We start from the raw sequence: 19859 nt of genomic DNA, 5'->3' as shown, positions 1-19859 counted from the left end.
ATGTTGGGTGAATTGTGCCAGTAAGATTTATTAAATAATCTTGCCCTTTCCCAAAAACTGACCTCCACTGTTGTCATATATAAGTTCTCTTCCACCTCTTATTTCAGATTCACAATTCTGATTCACTCATCTATTTGCCTGTTCTGAAACAATATACCATATTGATTTCACTCCAGCACCCTTATTGTATGGTCTGCCGCCAGTAAGACAAATTTCTCCTCATTAAGCTTTTCTTTTTACACATTCCTGACTACCATCTAGGATTTATTCATCATTAGTGTTTTTTGGATTATTTTTGTTACTATAAAAATTCCAATGGCATTTTCTTACAGAAATAGAAAAACAATCTTAACATCATTTGAAGCCACAAAAGACCCTGAATAGCCAAAGAAATCCTAAGAACAAAGCTGGAAGCAACACACCTCCTGATTTTAAACTATATTACAAAGCTGTAGTAATCAAATTAGTATGGCATGGGCATAAAAACAGGCTCACAGAACAATGGAGTAAAATTGGGAGCCCAAAAATAAACCTTCACATATATGGCCAACAAACATTTGACAAGGAAGCCAAGAATATTTAATGAAGGAAAGATAGTGTCTTCAATAACAATGCTAAGTGGACATTCACATATTAAAAAAAAAAGAAACAGGACTCCTATCTTTTACCACTCACAAAAATTAACTTGAAATGGATTAAAGACTTAAACATATGACTGCAAAACTCCTAGAAGAAAATACAGGAGAAAAGCTCCTTGCATTGGTTTTGGCAATGATTTTATAAATGTGCCCCTAAAAGCATAAGCACCAAAAATAAACAAGTGGGAGCTTCTGCACAGCAGGGAAATAATAAAATGAAAAGGCAATCCACAGAATGGGAGAAAATATTTGCAAACCATACATCTGAAAGAAGGTTAGTATCTAAAATATACAAGGAATTTATATAACTCAACAGCACAAACAAAACAAAATGAAAAAACAAATAATCCAATTTAAAAATGGGCAAAGGACCTGAATAGAGATTTTTCCAAAGAAGATATTCAAATGGCCAACAGGTAAATGAACAGGTGCTCAATATTACTAATCATTGGGAAAAGGCAAATTAAAACCACAGTGAGATGTTACCCCGACACCTAGCAGAACAGCTATTCTAAAAAAGATGAGAGATAGGTACTTCCAAGGATGTGGACCAGAAGTAATCCATGTACATTGTAGGTGAGACTATGAGTTGATACAGACACTATGGAAAACAATATGGAGGTTCCTCAAAAAATGTTAAAAAACAGAACTACCATATGATGCAGCAAGCCCACTTCTGGGTACTTATCTGAAGGAAATGAAATCACTGTCTCAAAGAGACATCTGCATCCCCATGCTCATTGTAGCATTTTTACAATAGCCAAGATATGGAAACAACCTAAGTATTCACCGAAGGATGAATGGATAAAGAAAATGTGCTATACACACATACATACAGCTTTCCTTTTGACTGTATCCACTTTGTATTGCTTTACCAACCCATTATTTTCAACCATTTTTCACCATTTATCTTTAAATATGTATACATTGTATTTAGCTGGCTTTGTTGTTTTTTTTTCCATTTTTAAAAATTCCCATATAGTTAACATACTGTATTATATTAGTCTCAGGTATACAATACAGTGATTCAACAATTCTATACATTTCTCAGTGCTCATCATGAGAAGTGTACCCTTAATCCTCTTTATCTATTTTGCTCATTCCTCCCCACACCCACCGGCCCTCTGGTAATCATCAGTTTATTCTCTATAGTTAAGAGTCTGATTTTTTTTTTGTTTGTCTCTTGTTTTTATTTTGTTGTTGTTCATTTGTTTTGTATCTTAAATTCCACATATGAGTAAAATCATATGGTATTTGTCTTTCTCTGATTGACTTATTTCACTCAGGGTTATACTCTCTAGCTCCTTCCATGTTGTTGCAAATGGCAATATCTCATTATTTTTTATATAGCTGACTTATATTCCATTGTAATAAATCACATCCTCTTTATCCTAGCTGAGTTTGGGTTTAAACACCTAATATGACAACCTCTGTCTTTAGTGGTAGGATTTAGTTCATTCATATTTAATACAATGATGGATATACTTGGTATTATTCCTTCTGTCTTTATTATTTTAAGTGTTGTGTCCTTTGCACATTTTTCTTATTTTTGCATGTCTGATCAAGTCGCATTTCATCTTTCCTCTTAAAATTGTTTAAATTTTTTTTCCAATTTATTTATTTTCAGAAAAACAGTATTCATTATTTTTTCACCACACCCAGTGCTCCATGCAAGCTGTGCCCTCTATAATACCCATCACCTGGTACCCCAACCTCCCACCCCCCCCGCCACTTCAAACCCCTCAGATTGTTTTTCAGAGTCCATAGTCTCTCATGGTTCATCTCCCCTTCCAATTTACCCAAAAGCACATACCCTCCCCAATGTCCATAACCCTACCCCCCTTCTCCCAACCCCCCTCCCCCCAGCAACCCACAGTTTGTTTCGTGAGATTAAGAGTCACTTATGGTTTGTCTCCCTCCCTATCCCATCTTGTTTCATGGATTCTTCCCCTACCCACTTAAGCCCCCATGTTGCATCATCACTCCCTCATATCAGGGAGATCATATGATAGTTGTCTTTCTCCGCTTGACTTATTTCGCTAAGCATGATACCCTCTAGTTCCATCCATGTTTCGCAAATGGCAAGATTTCGTTTCTTTTGATGGCTGCATAGTATTCCATTGTTTAAATTTTTTTATTTGCCAAGTCAACTTGGATGGCTATAACAAAATATCATGAACTGGGTGGCTTATAAACAACAGAAATTTATTTCTCAGTGTTCTGGAGGCTGGAAAGTCCAAGATCAAGGTACCAGCACTTCAGTGTCTGGTGAGAGCCTGCTTCCTAGTTTACAGATGACTGTCTTCTCACTGCGTCTTCACATGGCAGACAGAGAAGCTAGGTCTCTGGGGTTTTTTTTATAGGGCAGTAATCTCAATTGTGAGCCTTCATCTTCATGACCTAATCACCTCCCAAAGGCCCAACTTCATAATATCATCACCTTGGGAATTATGATTTCTATATATGAATTCTGAAGGGGTACAGACATTCAATCTATTGCATTATTATAAAATGAAACACATGCCCAAAACTACATAAAATAAGTATATGACAATGAATTAATATAAAGTGAACACCTTGTAACCACTACCTCTGTCAAAAACTACCCCACAAGTCTCTCCAAAAGACTTATCTCATTCAGTGTAAAGGACCAGACATTGGGCAGTAGAGTTGCACATTACTATTGAACTAGGTTGGTGTTCTGGGCTGAATTGTGTTCCCCACAAAGTTCATGTGTTGAAGTCCTAATCCCCAATACCTCAAAATGTCACTGTGTTTGGAGCTAGGGTCTTTAAAAGGATAATTAAATTAAAATGAGGTCATTAGGGTTGACCCTAATTCAATATGGCCAGTGTCCTTTTAAGAAGAAGAGATTAGGATACAAACAGAAGAAAGACCATGTGAAGACTCAGGGAGAAGGCAACCATCCACACCCCAAGGAGTGAGGCTTCAGAAAGAACCCAGCACTTTGATCTCAAAATTCCAGACTCCAAAACTGTGAGAAAATAAATTTCCCTTGTTTAAGCCACCCAGACTGTGACCCTTTGTTGTTGTAGCTCTAGCAAACTAATTCAGTTGGCATTATATCTAGACCTTTTCAGCAGACAGCTAAAAAATAAACAAGAAAATACACACACATTTTACTTTCTTTTCTCTATTCCATTTCTGTCTCCTTCCTTCCCCCACTGAAATCCCTGATTTTCAAAGTCACAGGAGATGTTAAAATTAGAATGCCCTATAAATAATAATTTATTTTATCCTGTGTTATACATGCAACAACCCCCGAATAATATTATTATTAGGTTTACTGAAAGTATGAAATATTTTAATATCCTCTCCCATTCTCCCCCATCATGGTAGTTTGACTTTATTGTCAGAGCATATGACCATTATGCACTGGATGTGTTCTCTCTTTCCCTCAGTGGGTCTACATCTTGTGGGTAATTTTTTAATTTGACAGAGAGAGAGAGATATCACAAGCAGGCAGAGAGGCAGGCAGAGAGAGAGGAGGAAGCAGGCTCCCCGCTGAGCAGAGAGCCTGATGCGGGGCTCGATCCCAGGACCCTGGGATCATGACCTGAGCCGAAGGCAGAAGCTTAACCCACTGAGCCACCCAGGTGCCCCTCTTGTGGGTAATTCTATTTAATGCACCAGGTAATGCCTACCTGCTGATCCTCCCATTATTTAGGGTGTCTGAAATTTGCTCTCTAGTAAGGTCTGTGGAAGGGCTCATGGGATCAATAGTACAATTTGTCCACGATCCTTATACTTGATAGTTTTGCTGGGTATAAAATCCTTGGTTCCCATTTTCTTTCCTTGGCTTGCAGGTTCCATCTGTTTGATGGGCATGTCTTTCTTGAAGATTTCCATAGGGTATTGTTCTGCTCTGTGTCCTCTTTTTTTTTTTCCAATAATAATTTTGCATGGGATTTGGCCTTAAGACTTTTCTATTATTTATTTTTATGGGAAATTCATTCTGAACTTTAAGAATGACAAAGGGGTTTTTAAAAGTTTGCCTGACTTCACAAAGTTCCCTCTTCTGTTTTTACATAGTGCCCCAAAGTACTGTGTCTCATTTTCTGGGCTCTGCTGCCTCTGTTCCTCTGCCCTGCTTTGACTTGGATCTTTCTTTCCTTTCTCTTGTCCCTTTCCTGCTCAATTTTTTTTTTAAGATTATTTATTTATTTATTTATTTGACAGAGAGAAATCACAAGTAGATGGAGGGGCAGGCAGAGAGAGAGAGAGAGGGAAGCAGGCTCCCCGCTGAACAGAGAGCCCGATGTGGGACTCGATCCCAGGACCCTGAGATCATGACCTGAGCCGAAGGCAGCGGCTTAACCCACTGAGCCACCCAGGCGCCCCTCCTGCTCAATTTTTATATTCCCAGCATTTCCTCCCTCATCTGGGGACCCTTCAGTTCTTCTTACCACAGGACTCTTACAGTCACCTCTTTAGAAAGTGCAAAACCCCTCCTGGTTCCAGCTGCTGCTTTCTGGTTTTCCCACCTTCTTTCCAGAGGGTAGGTACTTCCTGGCATTTTGGGGTTCTCTCGTATTTAGATTAATTAAATGCTACTCCATCTCTTCCTTCCTCCTGCAAACTGATGACAATCAAGTCTTGAGTTCTTGGTGTTTCTCCCACTCAGGTTTACTTTGGGGTAGATAGACACAATTTAGTACAGCCTAGTTTTGTTGTAAATGTTGTCCAAGGACCTGGGGTTTTGCTATATAGCTTCTCTCTGTTTTCACATGGACTTAGAGAAATTGATAAACCCATGTATTCATGAGTTCATAGTAACAAAAAATGAATGAATCAATGAATAGTTGGGGAAGAATAGGCAAAGCTTCTAGGCAGAAGTCCAGATAATTTATACAGAGGCTCCACTTTCATTTATACACCCTTGCCATATAATAATCAGAATGACACTTTGCTTCTGTAATCTTCCTCCCCAAAACCCATAACCTCATCCAATCATCAGATAAACATCAGGCAAATTCTAGTAGAGCATCACCCTACAGAACACCTGACCAGTCCTCCTCAAAACTGTCAAGGTTCATCAAAAACAAAGAAAGTCTGAGAAACTGTCACAGCCGAGAGGAGCCTGAGGAGATATGATAACTAAATGTATGGTAGTTTCCAGAATGGAATCAGAAAAAGGGCATCATATTAAAACTAAGGAAATCTGAATTAAGTATGGGATTTCATTAATAATGATGATATAATCAATAGCTGTTCATAACAGTGACAAATACACTGCACTAATGTAAAATGTTAATTACAGAAGAAACTGCACATGGGGCATATGCAAATTCTCTGTGGTATCAATTTTTTTGTAAATCCAAAACTATCCTAAAATAGAAAAGTTATTTGTTTAGTCCAGGGGCAGGAGAAGGGTCCAAACGTGTAAGAAAGGCATTGTTCAGATATGAAGAAAAACCAAATGTGACATGATTTTAAGGAATTGAGAGAATGAAAAAATGCAGAATCCATTTGAATATTCCCATTCCCTTTGAGTGGCCCAGGAACAATGATTGTGGGCCTATAGAGAAGGAAATACTATCCTCGTATCAGACCTGGTTCTTTCGTGAAAAACATTTGCATCATCATGTTAACGTAAATCCTATTTACAGATTTCAACCCTGTAAGTTTATTTGTGAAGAATGTTAGCATTCTTTGCAAAAGAAAGGAAATATACAACTCAGAGAAATTGGAAGATAGAAGGAAGCAGGAGCCGTGGGAGATGGGGGTAACCATCTCGTCCCACAAAGAAGGAAGTAGACAGCACTGTTCCTAGTCGATAGAACAAGAAAGAGAGAGTTCTGTCATTTTATTTATTTGTTTGTTTGTTTGATTGATTGATTGTTTGATAGCCCTCTTGAGATATAATTTACATACCACAAAATTCACTCTTTAAGTGCACAATTCACTGATTATTAGTGAGTTGACAGATCTGTGCACCATTTCAGCTCAGACAAAGCCGTCATACCCACTTGCAGGTGCTCCCCATTCCCACCCTCCAGCTCCTGGAAACCACTAATATTCCTGTCTCTATTCATTTGCCTTTTCTGGACATTTTGCATCTGGGGAATTATACAGTATGTGGTCATTTATGTTTGGCTTCTTCATGTAGCATGTTCTCAAGGCTTGTCCATGCGGTAGTGTGTGTCAGTACTTCCTTTTTATTGGTGAATGATATTTTTGTCTGACTAGAGCATACTTCATCCGTTCCTAAATGAATATACATACGGGTCATTTCCACCTTTTAGTGATTATAGATAGTGCTGCTGTGAACATTCTCAGGCAAGTCTTTGTGTGGGCATATGTGTTTGTTCTTGGGACATGTTTAATTTTTTGAGAAACTTCCAAACTGTGGATAAATAGGTATGTGTGTATAGATACAAACTATAAAGAAAACTAAAAATAATGATATAATTATGGGGAGACCATGAAGTTACCAGGCACAATGACCTCGTGGTTAAAGAGATGGCCTTTGAGGAGCAGGACTGGCGTGCAGCTGGTGAGGCAGGGGGCCACCATCGATCCCTCTGTGAAGCTTTATTTTCTGACCTTGGGCATGTGCTACTTCAATTTGAATTTTTTTAAGTAAAAGATAAACAAGCAAGTGCACATAGACCAGGAGGGAAGCCATGGGAGCTGTGTAGGAGCAAGACAATGGATCGGGGTGCTCGTGCTGGAGATGAGGAAAAGGAGATAAATTCTAGTGGTCTTCAGGGGGAATACTTGGAAAAACTAGAAACAGTTGAATGTCAGCCTGTGCCTGTGCTGTTGGAGTCACACACAGTCATTGTAATCATTCATAGTCAATAGGTAATGTCAACATTGAGAAACCTCTATGTTGAGGATTCAATTTTCTAATGGCCTAAGTTAATTAGAATTGTCTAGAAGGAGACGGCTTCTCTGTGTGGCATCGTATCATGTAAAATGACAGGCTTTTCGGTAGACTTCCTTTGTGTGCTTTTTAATCATGTCATCATTTGGATATTTTCAACCCAAGGACACCTATTCAGGTAAGAGTAACCCAGATAATGGCATTACTTTTTCCCCATACCAAAGAGTGTAGGGTGAACAGTTTCCAGGACTCTGGGGCCAGACACTGGCAATCCTCTTGGGCTTTCCCCAAAGAGCCTTAAGATGCCTGCAGCAGCTCCAGGCTTCACATCCTCACATGACAACATTTGGAAGCAAAAAGGAGGCGAGAGTTTATTCTAACATGTCTCTCTCTCCTATCAGGAGGAAAGTCTTTTCCAGAAGCCCCCAGCAGACTCTCCTTTATCTTTCATTGACTAGCACGGCTCGCACACCCAGGCCCGAGCTGCACACATGAGTTGGCATCTGTGGATGGGCAGATACAGTAGTCTCTTGGGGCTGCCATTACAAAATGGCCCAGCCTGGGGGGGGCTTAAGCAACTGAAATTTATTTTCTCACAGTTCTGGGGGCTGGAAAGCCAAGACCAAGGTTTCAGCAGGGTTGGTTTCTGGTGAGAGCTCCCTCTCTGGCTTGCAGATGGCCATCTTGCCTCTGGGTCCTGACACGATTTTCTCTATGCACATGCACTCCTGATCTCTTCTTATAAAGACAATAGTCATTGCGAATTCAGGCCCTACCCTTTGGACTTCATTTAACCTTAATTCCCTTCTTAAAGTCTCCACCTCCAAATACAATCATATGGAGGGGTTAGGCCTTCAAAATCTGATTGGAGGGGGCACCTGGGTGGCTCAGTGGGTTAAGCCGCTGCCTTCAGCTCAGGTCATGATCTCAGGGTCCTGCGATCGAGTCCCACATCGGGCTCTCTGCTCAGCAAGGGAGCCTGCTTCCTCTCTCTCTCTGCCTGCCTCTCCATCTACTTGTGATTTCTCTCTGTCAAATAAATAAATAAATAAAATTTAAAAAAAAATCTGATTGGAGGAGGGGGAGACAACAATTTAGTCTCTAACCATAGACCACCAGGATCATCTACCCACAATTACCAGATTGTGGGAGATGATTCTGGCTACTGTTCATCTCTGAAATAGTCTTTATGAATACACACACTTGTGCTTTTCTTTGTTCTCATTTTATAATAATGAAGATCGTGATACAATAGACTTTCCAGAGAGCCAGGGGCAGGCAGCGCTTCCGGCTTTTCCCACCAGAGCTGTGAACTCTTCCCATTGTCCTCTCTAGCCCAGAAACCACCCTCTTGCCTATCACTTAACACTGCTCACAAGGGTCTTGACTTTTAAGCAATGCGACATCAGTGTGTATTTAAATGCCATCCATTACCATCAAACAGTGACATTTACTTCATTTGTAATTCAGAAAAAGAAAACACATCTCCGAATACAGCAAAGAGACACTCTTATCAAAGATAATGGACCCAAACAATTGTCGTCCCTTGTACTTCGAGTTTGGAGAACAGAGCTAATAAAAGATTAAAGAGAAGGCCCAGGAGCTGTAGGAACAAGTTGGAGCAATCACTTGTCACTTGAGGTTAGCACAGAAGTTATTTTAACAAGATATTACTTGCAGAATTTCCACCATAAATCTTTTATTAAGTCCAAGAATCTCAGTCAAGACATTTTCCATGCAGGATTGTCAGAAATAATGCTCCTTCATCCCTTCCTTTAAAACCCAAGGATGAGAGAAGCTAAGTGCTGAACCGGCTGACCTTCACATAAACCTAATATTATTATTGATTTTCCTCTACTCAGAGAGGCAAAATATATTTTTTGGAAGTGCCCATTAACGAGCCTGTTTGGATAAGCCTGGACAAAGTCAATGAGTATTTATTTTGCACTCCTACTTGCTGGGAGCCAAAGCCCCCAGTTGGGCGTAATAAGCCTCCGTACATTTTGATTGCTCTGTGTCACCCCTGGGCACGATAAAGAAAGGGCAGCGGAGACAGCCTCGTCAGAGGGTGAAAAATACTGTAGAATTCCAGCAACCTTAGCAGGCCCTGCTGACCTTCCCAATTAGGCAGGATTGTTTATTCTTAGAGATTTCAAGGAAGAACTCCTTACTCCTGCCCTGTAAGCCCCACTCTGGCATTTCATCTAACATTTCCTCCCCCAACACCCAATAATCTGGTTCTGTCCCCTGCAAAAGTCTATATTCATTTTTTTTTTTTTTTAACTGCATGAGGATGTCTGGCTGCTCTAACACCATCACTTGAAAAGACCATCTTGGACTATCTTTTCTCCATTCCATTGCCTTTGCTCTTTCAAAGACCAGCTGACTATTTATGTGGGTCTGTTTCTCTCTACTCTGTTCCATTGATCCATTTGTATATCCCTTCCCCAATAGCACACTGTCTCAAACTTTATAGTAAGTGTTGAAGCCAAGTAGTCAGTCTTGCAACTTTGTTCTTCTCCTTCAATATTGTATTGGTCAGTTTTCTGGGTTTCTTGCCTCCATGTAAATTTTAGAATCAGTTCTTTGCTATCCACAAAATAACTTGCTGGGATTTTGATGGCCATTTCAACTGGAAAGTTCTAGCTGCCTCAATTGTGTTTTGTGCCTTTCTTTACATCCTTTTCCATATTAAAAAAAAAAAAAAAAACCTTTTGAGGAAGTGCCAGACTTCCCATTTCTTTCCAAAGCAGGAAGTTTTATTGACCTTGATTTGGTACAAAAAAGATTGGGGCCAAAGCTTGGTCCCCAAAGGCCACTGCGTGGGTGTCAGCTTCACTGAAGGAGCTAGGCTCTTGGTTTATTATTGGTCAATTGTCAACATTTTCTACATTAGGATTACTCTCCTGGAATTTAAGACTAATTAAAATAAAAATCCATCATTTAGACAATGGAGATGTTTGAATAAAGCAGAAATAAACACTCTAAAGAAATTATGTGTTAAAAAAATTATGTATAATATATACTTGATACAGTTATCCTCTTAGCCTTTGGTTTAAAAAAAAAAGATGCTGTTAAATAGGTTGTTAATATTCTGACACATGACGATTTTTTTAGGTTTTCCCATACTCTGTAAATCGGATAATTAAAATACATGGTATATTAAACAAGGCAATTATAAGGGGGGGGCTTTCAAAATAAACCAATGGAGACTGAGTAGGTTATAGAATGCTTATGTTATGCTACATAAAGTAATTTTAAAATACTTTAAATTTTAGCAGTCTGGGTACTTAATGTGGACTGAGGCCCAGCAAGAACAAAATTCATTAGCCATACTATTTACCTACAATGTGCCCTGTCTTCTGCTGTTAATGCCTGCCAATTCTGAAAGGAGATAATGCGTGATTCCTAAAGGTCTCAAAATTTAGGGATTGTTTGTGTTTTGTTCTATTCTGTTTTAATGCTTTAAATAACACAAAGTTTGCACCTATCATACTGACACTGGGTACAGTTCCTCATATCCTGAAGGTCGGGGATACACTGGAACAATCTCTATAAAAGACAATTTGGCAGTATCGGTCAAAAATGTAAATGCACACTCCCTCTGACCCCATGGTTCTGCCTATAATGATTTCTTTTACGGATCGGCTCACAGACATGCCCAAAGATACACAGACAATGGTATTTGCTGAGACACTGTTTGTAACAGCAACTAGTTAGAAGCAAACTCCATGACCATCAATAGGAGCCTGCTTACAAAAATGATGGTACCTTCATAAAATAGAATACTGGTTTTTTTTTAAAGATTTTATTATTTATTTGACAGAGAGAGAGATCACAAATAGGCAGAGAGGGAGGCAGAGGGAGAGGGGGAAACAGGCTCCCTGAGCCCCATAGGGGCCTCCATCCCACAACCCTGAGACCATGACCTGAGCAAAGGCAGAGGCTTTAACCTACTGAGCCACCCAAGCACCCCAAAATGGAATACTGTTAACCTTTCATTTTAAAAAAGTGCAGAATCTGTTTGTACATAGAACTATCTTCAAGATGCTCTGTCAAGGTTGAAAGAGTAAGTTATAGTGTGTGCAAAACACTGCCTTTTGTGCAAAAGAGCCACTGTGTAAATTTAGACCGTATCCCTGGAAAAATTCCAAAGAAACTTGTAGCAGTTGTTGACTGTAGGGAGAGAACCGGGTGGGGAGATCTTCCCTCGTAGAACTTTGTAGCTTTGAGTTTGTATAGTTCTCCATTCTACCTGTGGGTAATATAATCACTTGGTTTTTAATAAGATATAATTTAAGTAAATTTACAAATTTAGGGTAAACTTTAAAATATAAAAATAAATAATATAAAAACTAAAGCTAACATGATAAATAATAAAAATAATCACCCCAGATCCCCAGCACCCAGAATTAACCACTTCTTAATATTTTGCCATATTTGCTCCCCAGTTTTTGCCTATTTATTATTTTTATAAAGATTTTATTTATTTATTTGACAGACAGAGATCACAAGTAGGCAGAGAGGCAGGCGGGGGGTGGGGGGGCAAGCAGGGTCCCTGCTGAGCAGAGACCTGAATGCAGGGCTCTATCCCAGGACCCCGGGATCATGACCTGAACTAAAGGCAGAGAGTTTAACCCACTGAGCCACCCAGGCGCCCCTGCCTGTTTATTATTTTTAAAGAGTATATGACCCTTATGAACCCCTTGTTCTTTTTTAAAAAATTAAACCATTCCAGATAAAGTTAAACTCCTTTGACCTTCAACACATCTGGAGATGCCCTCATGCCTCACCAGAGGAGTTCCCCCATGGGTGGTGGTCATCCTTGTACTCCTAGGTGGTACTCTTTTTTTTTTTCTTACATTAACTGTGAATTTCTTTATTTAAAAATATTTGTGTGCCATTTTTTTTTTTTTTGGAGTACACAACGTTAACATTAGTTTCAAATGCACAACCTAGGAAATGCTCTACTGACCTTCTCTCTATAGAAAACATTTTGTACCTTTAAAATTTTGCATAAATGATGTCATGGAATAGTTCTTATTCTCCTACTTATTATATTTATGTGTGTGTGTGTGTGTGTACACACACACATATATATATATATATATATTTTTTTTTTTTACTCAATTCTATCTTTTGAGGTTCTTCCATTTGAATCAGTATAGATCTTGCTCAGGGTTTGCTTTTTCGAGATAAAAATGCCCATTACTCACGTACCTCCTGGGATATTCTGGTTCTCCTCATCATAATGAACTTCCATTCACTCATTTCTTCAGCACACATTTACGGCGCACCTGCTAGGCATAAAGCGCCATGGGGATAGGAAGATGCAGTTTCTACCTTAATGGAGCTCAGAGGATGGCACAAGAGGTCAGACACAGACCATACACGGTGTAGAAAGTGGTCCCTGTCAGAAGAGAGTCTGGGGGTTTGGGGGAAGCTTGATGCCTTCCAACTGAGTAAAACTATAGGATTGCTTCTGGTTAGATTAACTGTTGTTACTATTTTCATTACACGCAGTGTCTGAGGCCTAGTCTGTGTGGTTTACGTGGATTTTCTTGAGCTCTGTGAGGTGGTGTAATACTTGTCCTGTCCCGTAGACTCAGAAAAACAGCCTTGGAGAAGTTGAAGTAACTTGTTCACTGTTACCTGGCAAATGAGTGGTAGATTAACTCTAGTCCTTTCAAGAACCCTTCAAAGTGGATATAATCCTCTAATCCTGGTGAAGAATTAGAGGCTCAGAGAGATTAAAGAGCTCCCCCTAACCAAGTCCCTCCACTAGTGTTTCGTACCTCTGTTCCTTGAGTCTACCCTGTCGCCAGAATCGACTATGTTTGTCCTGGCATTCAAGGCTTGCACTGATAAGGTCAGGATTAGTAAACCCTGTGGACCTGCAGGAGGTACAGAACCTGGTTGGATCCAGGCACTCACTCCACCTTCTGCACTCAGGTCTTTGCATGGTTTATGATCCCTGACACCCAATCCCTCACCCTATCCTTAAACTTTCTTCCCTTTCTGCGTCTTTAGTCACGTGACTTCTTTTGACTTGTGTTTTTCTTTCTTCCTGCTTGTGAGTTTCACCTTCCAATTGTCTTTGCTGTGGCCAAAATTTCTATTTGAATGACATTGTACATGCCACGTGGTGCTCGAGTTCTACTTGCTCATCACTCCCTCTGCAGAGACAATTTTCTGTCACTCCATAGAGAGCCTGCACAATCCACGTGATCCCAGGGGCTGCTCTTGTTCCCTCACACCCACCAGAGCCCCAAGGTGGGTGCATGTAGGCCAGGAGAACCCTGTATCCCTAGCCACAATGGTCGGTTCAAAGGTGAATGTTTAATCTAAGGCCAGTTAGAGACTTTCCCAAACTTTTCTCTCTTTGGGATCAAGAGCTGTAAGGAGAATGTAAGTTCAGCTGCTAGCTGCCATTCACTACAAGGAAAGAACATGCATGGGAATTAAAACAGCTATAGGCAAACAAGCTAGAGGTAGAAAAAGTGACAGAACTCTGATAAAAATCATTTGAACCCCTGGATCCAGCCATTCCTGATTTCCCCCAAGACTTCCCAGTTATGAATGTAAATATTCTGCCCCCCTTTTTACTTATATTTTATGACTTGCAGCCCAAGCAGTCATGAACAGTTCATACCCCAATATATAAAATACTTTATAAATTCAACTTTTATAATATCTCTTTTGAAATAAAAACAGCAAGACTTTTATAATCACGCAAAAATTAAAGTCAGGGGGCACTGGGTAGCTCAGTTGGTTAAGTGTCTGCCTTAGGCTCGGGTCATGATCTATAGGCTCTAGTCAGGAGCTATAGATGAAGATTGCAGTATCCGCAACAGAAGTCGATCCATTTCTTTATTTTGGGTTCTCAATATCAAGAGAATCTTGAGTCAAACAGATGCGAAGCTACAAATGGTAGTACTTTTAAGCAGGTTGCATAAACACCTCAGGCTGGTCTCCTAACTAATTTCAAAAGCTTGAAAGAGAATTAGGTCAGTTTTGAGAACCATCAAAAGTATAACACAATCATTCCCACAAGGGTGGAAAGTTTATACTAGTGAGAGCTGAGTGTTAAATTTGGGGGAATTTGTTGTCAATTCTTATATCAGTGCAGCTTGGAATTGGCTATGTTGAGAATATTTACACCAGGGAAATTAGCAAACACTAGAAATCAAGGTGGGGATGTTTTCCCCCAATGAAACTGGTTGTTAAACATTTGCTAGCACACTGCTGGCTCCTATTTCTTTTACATTTTTGTTGCAGTGTTACATACATACAATATAGGGTACAAATTTTTAGTGTTCTCTTGACGGATGGATTTTAACCATATATGCACCTAAGTAACCACCACACTGATCGAGAAATAGAATGCCTACAATACCCTAGAACACTCCCACACTTCTTGTTTCTTGTGGTTTTGATTCTAGCCATTCTAAGACAGATGTGTTTTGATTTGCATTTCCCTGATGGTTAGTGATGTAGACCATCTTCTCCTGTGTCTATTGACCAGCTATATATCACCTTTGGAAAAATGTCTATTCGGGTGCTCTGCCCATTTTTAATCAGATTATTGGGGGTTTTGTTGTTGAGTTGTATTTAAGTTCTTTGTATATTTTGGATACTAATCCCTTATCAGCTACATCATCTGCAAATATCTTCTTCCATTCAGTACGTTGCCTTGTTGTTTTGTTGATGGTTTCCTTTTCTGTTCAAAGGCTTCTTATTTTGATGTAGTCACAATAGTTTAATTTTACTTTTGTTTCCCTTGCCTCCGGTGACAGATGTAGAAACAGCTGATGTCAGAGAAATTACTGCCTATGTTTTCTTCTAGAATTTTTGTGGCTTCAGTTCTTACATTTGGCTATTTAACTCATTTTGAGTTTGCATTTATGCATGGTATAATAAAGTGGCCCACTCTCATTCTTTCACGTGTAGCTGTCCAGTTTTCCCAGTGCCATTTGTGAAGAGGGTGTCTTTTCCACATTGTATATTCTTGGCTCCTTTGTCAAAGGTTACTTCACCATATAAGTGTGGATTTATTTCTGGGCTCCCTATTGTGTTCTACTGTTCTACGTGTCTATTTTTTGTGCCAGTACCATACTGTTTTGACTACTACAGTTTTGAAGTGTATCTTGAATCTGGGATTGTGATACTTCCTGGTTGTTCTTCTTTCTCAAGATTGCTTTGACTATTTGGGGCCTTTTGTGGTTCCATACAAATTTTAGGATTATCCTAGTTTTGTGAAACAAGCTGTTGGTATTTTGATGGGGATTGCATTAAATCTACAGACTGCTTTGGGTAGTGTGGACATTTTAACAATATTTGTTCTTCCAATCCATGATCATGTTTGTGTCCTCTTCAGTTTCTTTTCAATGTTTTATACTTTTCATAGTATAGGTCTTCTACCTCCTTGGTTAAGTTTATTCCTAGGTATTTTATTATCTTTGGTACAAATGTAAATGGGATTTTTCCCCTTAATTTCTCTTTCTGCTACTTTATTACTAATGTACAGAAATGCAACAGATTTCTGCATATTAAATTGTATCCTAGATTGTTTCCAGTTTTCAAATAAAGCTGGTATGAACATTTTTGTACATTCTTTTGGGGGACAGGTAAATGTATGTCTTTGGGTATATACCTAGTAATCTCATTACTGGGTCATAGGAGATATGCTTGCACAACTTTATAGATTATGTTAGATAGTTTTCCAAAGAGATTATAGCAACGAACTCTCGATGAGCAATGTGTGACGGTCCTTATCCTCACCAACAGGATTAACAATCTTTCTAGTCTTAGCCACTCTAGAGAGTGTATAGTGACGTCTTATTATGATTTCAATTTGCATTTCCTGTTATGTTGAGCAACTTTTCATGTGTTTATTTGCCATCTGAACATTATTTTTTTGGAAGTAACTGTCCAAGTCCTTTCCTTATTGACTAGTAGGGTCTCTTTTTATATTCTGGACACAAATTCTTTGTCAGATATATATGTTGCAAATATCTTCTCCAATCTTTGTTTTGCCTTTTCACTCACTTAATAGCATACTTGGATGAGCAACAGTTCTTAATTCTAATTACATCTCAGTTTTTTTAAGTTCTTCATTTTAATGAAGTCAAATTTGGTTATCTTCTCTTTGGGGGGTAGCATTTGTGAGAGTGTATGTATCCTAAGATATTCTTGTCTAACCCACAATCATGAAGCTATTCTCCTCCTTTCCTTTAGATGATACATTGTTCTACCTTTTCAGCTGCCTCCATGCTTTGTCAAATATAGATCAGACAGTAGACACTTTAAATTCACTAGTTCCAAACCACCATAAGACAGCATTATCATAACATAAACTGTAACTGCCCACTTGACTAATTTTGTAGTCTAGCAACATGTAACAGGTAGAGGCACTTGAATTTGCCTAGACTTTAATTGGGCACAACATATGGGTTCTGTGATTCAGAAAAAGGCCAGTGTATAGCTACAATCTCCCTTATAGAAGCACATTTATTAGATGTTTACACCCAACCCCAGACTGATCCCAGATTACAGCCTTATTCCAGGGTCAGCCAATGTGACTAAGGGTATAGCCCCACCTGGTTAAAATTGAGCTATTATGCATTTGTGTGGACATGATAGATTTTTTAAAAAAGAAAGTCCTTTAAAACCTGTCAGTGATCTATTCTAGACATAAATTTTAAGTCAAATATTTGATATAGCATTGGTGATGCTAGCTTAAAACCCACTGTCTGATATTTAAGTTTTATAAAATTCAAAAGAAATCTGCTGCAGTCATCCACTCTTGGAAGCTCACCAGCCTGGAAATCCCTTTTGATGACAAAGCAGATATTACACTCCACTCTCCATGACTGATGGAAATCATGCCTGCCTTCTAATCACAGGGAGATCTGTCCTTCTTCATTGTGATGATGTACAGAAATTTATAACGTTCAATAAGCCATGCAGCAACAATCAATACCGATTTACAGCTGCATCTCAATGAGTCTTTAAATATTTATGCCATTGCTTTACTTAAGTTACTCACTGAATTATCCCGTATGCAATCCTTATGCATTCAACAAAACGTTGATTAAATATCTCCTACTCTGTTTAGTGTTTCTGTATTAGAAAATTACATTCTTGGAGATAGCAAACAGGCAGCGAGCAAACCAACCCCAGGGAAAGCTGGAGGAACAGAAGGACAGGGTGCTGCTCTGATGTCCTTCTCAGTGCCCGCACATATGCTGGGGGACACAGAGCAGTAGAAAAGGAAATGAAAGTAAGATGTACTCTTCACCCAATCTTATGAGAAGGCAATTTTACTCAAGAGGAAACTGAGGTTTTGGAGAGCTTGGGTAACTTGTGTAGGATCACACCACAACTTCTGGGAGGTGGGAGGTGGAGACTGGGATTCAGATGCAAGTTTCCCTCACTCCAGATCTGTGCCTCATGCTTCCCGTGGTGGCCACATGCTGGGAAAGGGGATCAGAGCCAGGGCTGCCTGGGACAGCTTGTTTTATGTCAGGTGTTTCTAGGTGGATTTCCGTGGATTTAAGGTGAATATACCCAAGGAGCTTTTGATTGTGTGGGGGGGTCCATAGATTTCTCTTTTGCGAAGTGTTATGGTTAGGCTAGTGTTTTTCCTGATAAATGTGTGTGGACAGGCTTTTCAATTTCCTTTTCATTCCTGGAGATATTATTTAGTACATTTCTTTGATGGCTGGCGATGCACAAATCGGTTTTAATATCAATAATGTACCATTTGGAAAACATTCAGTTTCTAGGCCCGCCAAAAAAATATCCCTCCGTGTCAGAATTTATTGAATCCAATCCTAGGAGGCTGTGGCAGAGTGGAGTTCCTTAAGCAGAAGAGTAAACAGATGGTCTTTGGAAAGCGCTCACGTTCCTAAGCACTGAATTCGTTTGGGACAGAATGGAGTCACATATGCCAACGCTTGTTGGCCAGCAGAGGGGTAGCAGGGAGACATCAAAACTACCATGACATTCTTCAAACCTTTGGGCTAAATTTGAGCCTCAGCGATCTGAGAGAAATGTTCCCAAATTGCCAGGTGCCCCTTGACTGGATAACTCAGGGAGAAAATGTATGACTAGCAGACAGTAATGGGACACCCCAAAGGTATTTAGAGAAGTTGAGAGCAACTTCTCTAAACACATTCTCAGGGCCACCTCGTCCTTAGGGCAGAGATCGGTAAAGCTGTGACTGCTAGCAGCTGGCGCCATCCAAAATGGTAACCCCCAAAATGAGCCCACTGGAGCAGCATGGGCTGGGTTCAGAAGGCTCTAGCTACAACTTCATTCAAGGCATCTGCCTCCAAATTAACCCTTCCCTCTCTGGCTCCTTCATTCTCCTCCTCGTTGGGGCTCTTTCCCCTCCATTGTCCATGATTCTCTCATCCAACTTCTTAGTGTGGATATTCTCACTAGCTCCTGAGGCCCTGTCCAGTTTGACCCTCCAGTCTCTTGTCCCTCTGCATCTGGTGCTTCCGTTTCCTCTCTGCACATCCCCACCTGAAACTCTTAAGACCTGGCTTCCCTCCCCAACCTTCCACTGAAACCACTTCCTCAAAAAACACTGAAATCCCTGTAACCAGCATGGAGCCCAGCATACCACAAGAGCTCAGTACATATATGTTGGATGATTCAACCAAGTGACCTTTTCTACAGCTTCTCTTTCTTCCACTGTTCTACCTGGCTGAGTGCTGCGGGCCATCTGCGTCCCACTGATACTCCATTTCCCAGCTCTGGGGCCCTGAAGCCCAGAGTTCTCCTAATTCTCTGGCCAGTCCTGGGCTTCCCATTTGGCTTCCCCGGACCCTTCCAGATCTGTGGCCACTTCTCTTCCCCAATGCTCTCTTGACAGGAACCATTATCATCCCCAGGCCAGGATGCCCAAATTCTACCTTCTTCTTACTAACTTTTTTATTTTTTTAAATTGAGGTGAAATTCACAGAACATAAAAGGAAGTATTTTAAAGTATACAGTTCAGTGGTGTTTAGTACATTAAAAGAGTTGTACATCTATCCCCTCTACCTGTACCAGAACATTTTCATCATCCCCAAAGGACATTCAGTGCTCCTTAAGTGGTTATTCTCCATCTTGTCATCTCCCTTACCCTTGGCAACCATGAATCTACTGTGTTTCTGTGGGTTTACCAATTTGGAAAATTTCATTTAAGTGGAATCATACACGTGGTCTTTTGTGTCTGGTTTATTTCACTTGGCATAATATTTCCAAGGTTCATCCATACTGTGGTGCGTGTCAGGACTTCAGTCCTTGTTAATGGCTGAATAATATTCCAATGTGTGGATAGATCACAATTTTTTATCCATCCATCTGTTGATGGATTT

The sequence above is a fragment of the Neovison vison genome, chromosome 2, assembly GCF_020171115.1.
Source record: "Neovison vison isolate M4711 chromosome 2, ASM_NN_V1, whole genome shotgun sequence".
Lineage (NCBI taxonomy): Eukaryota > Metazoa > Chordata > Mammalia > Carnivora > Mustelidae > Neogale > Neogale vison.
Note: the sequence above shows the minus strand (reverse complement) of the source record.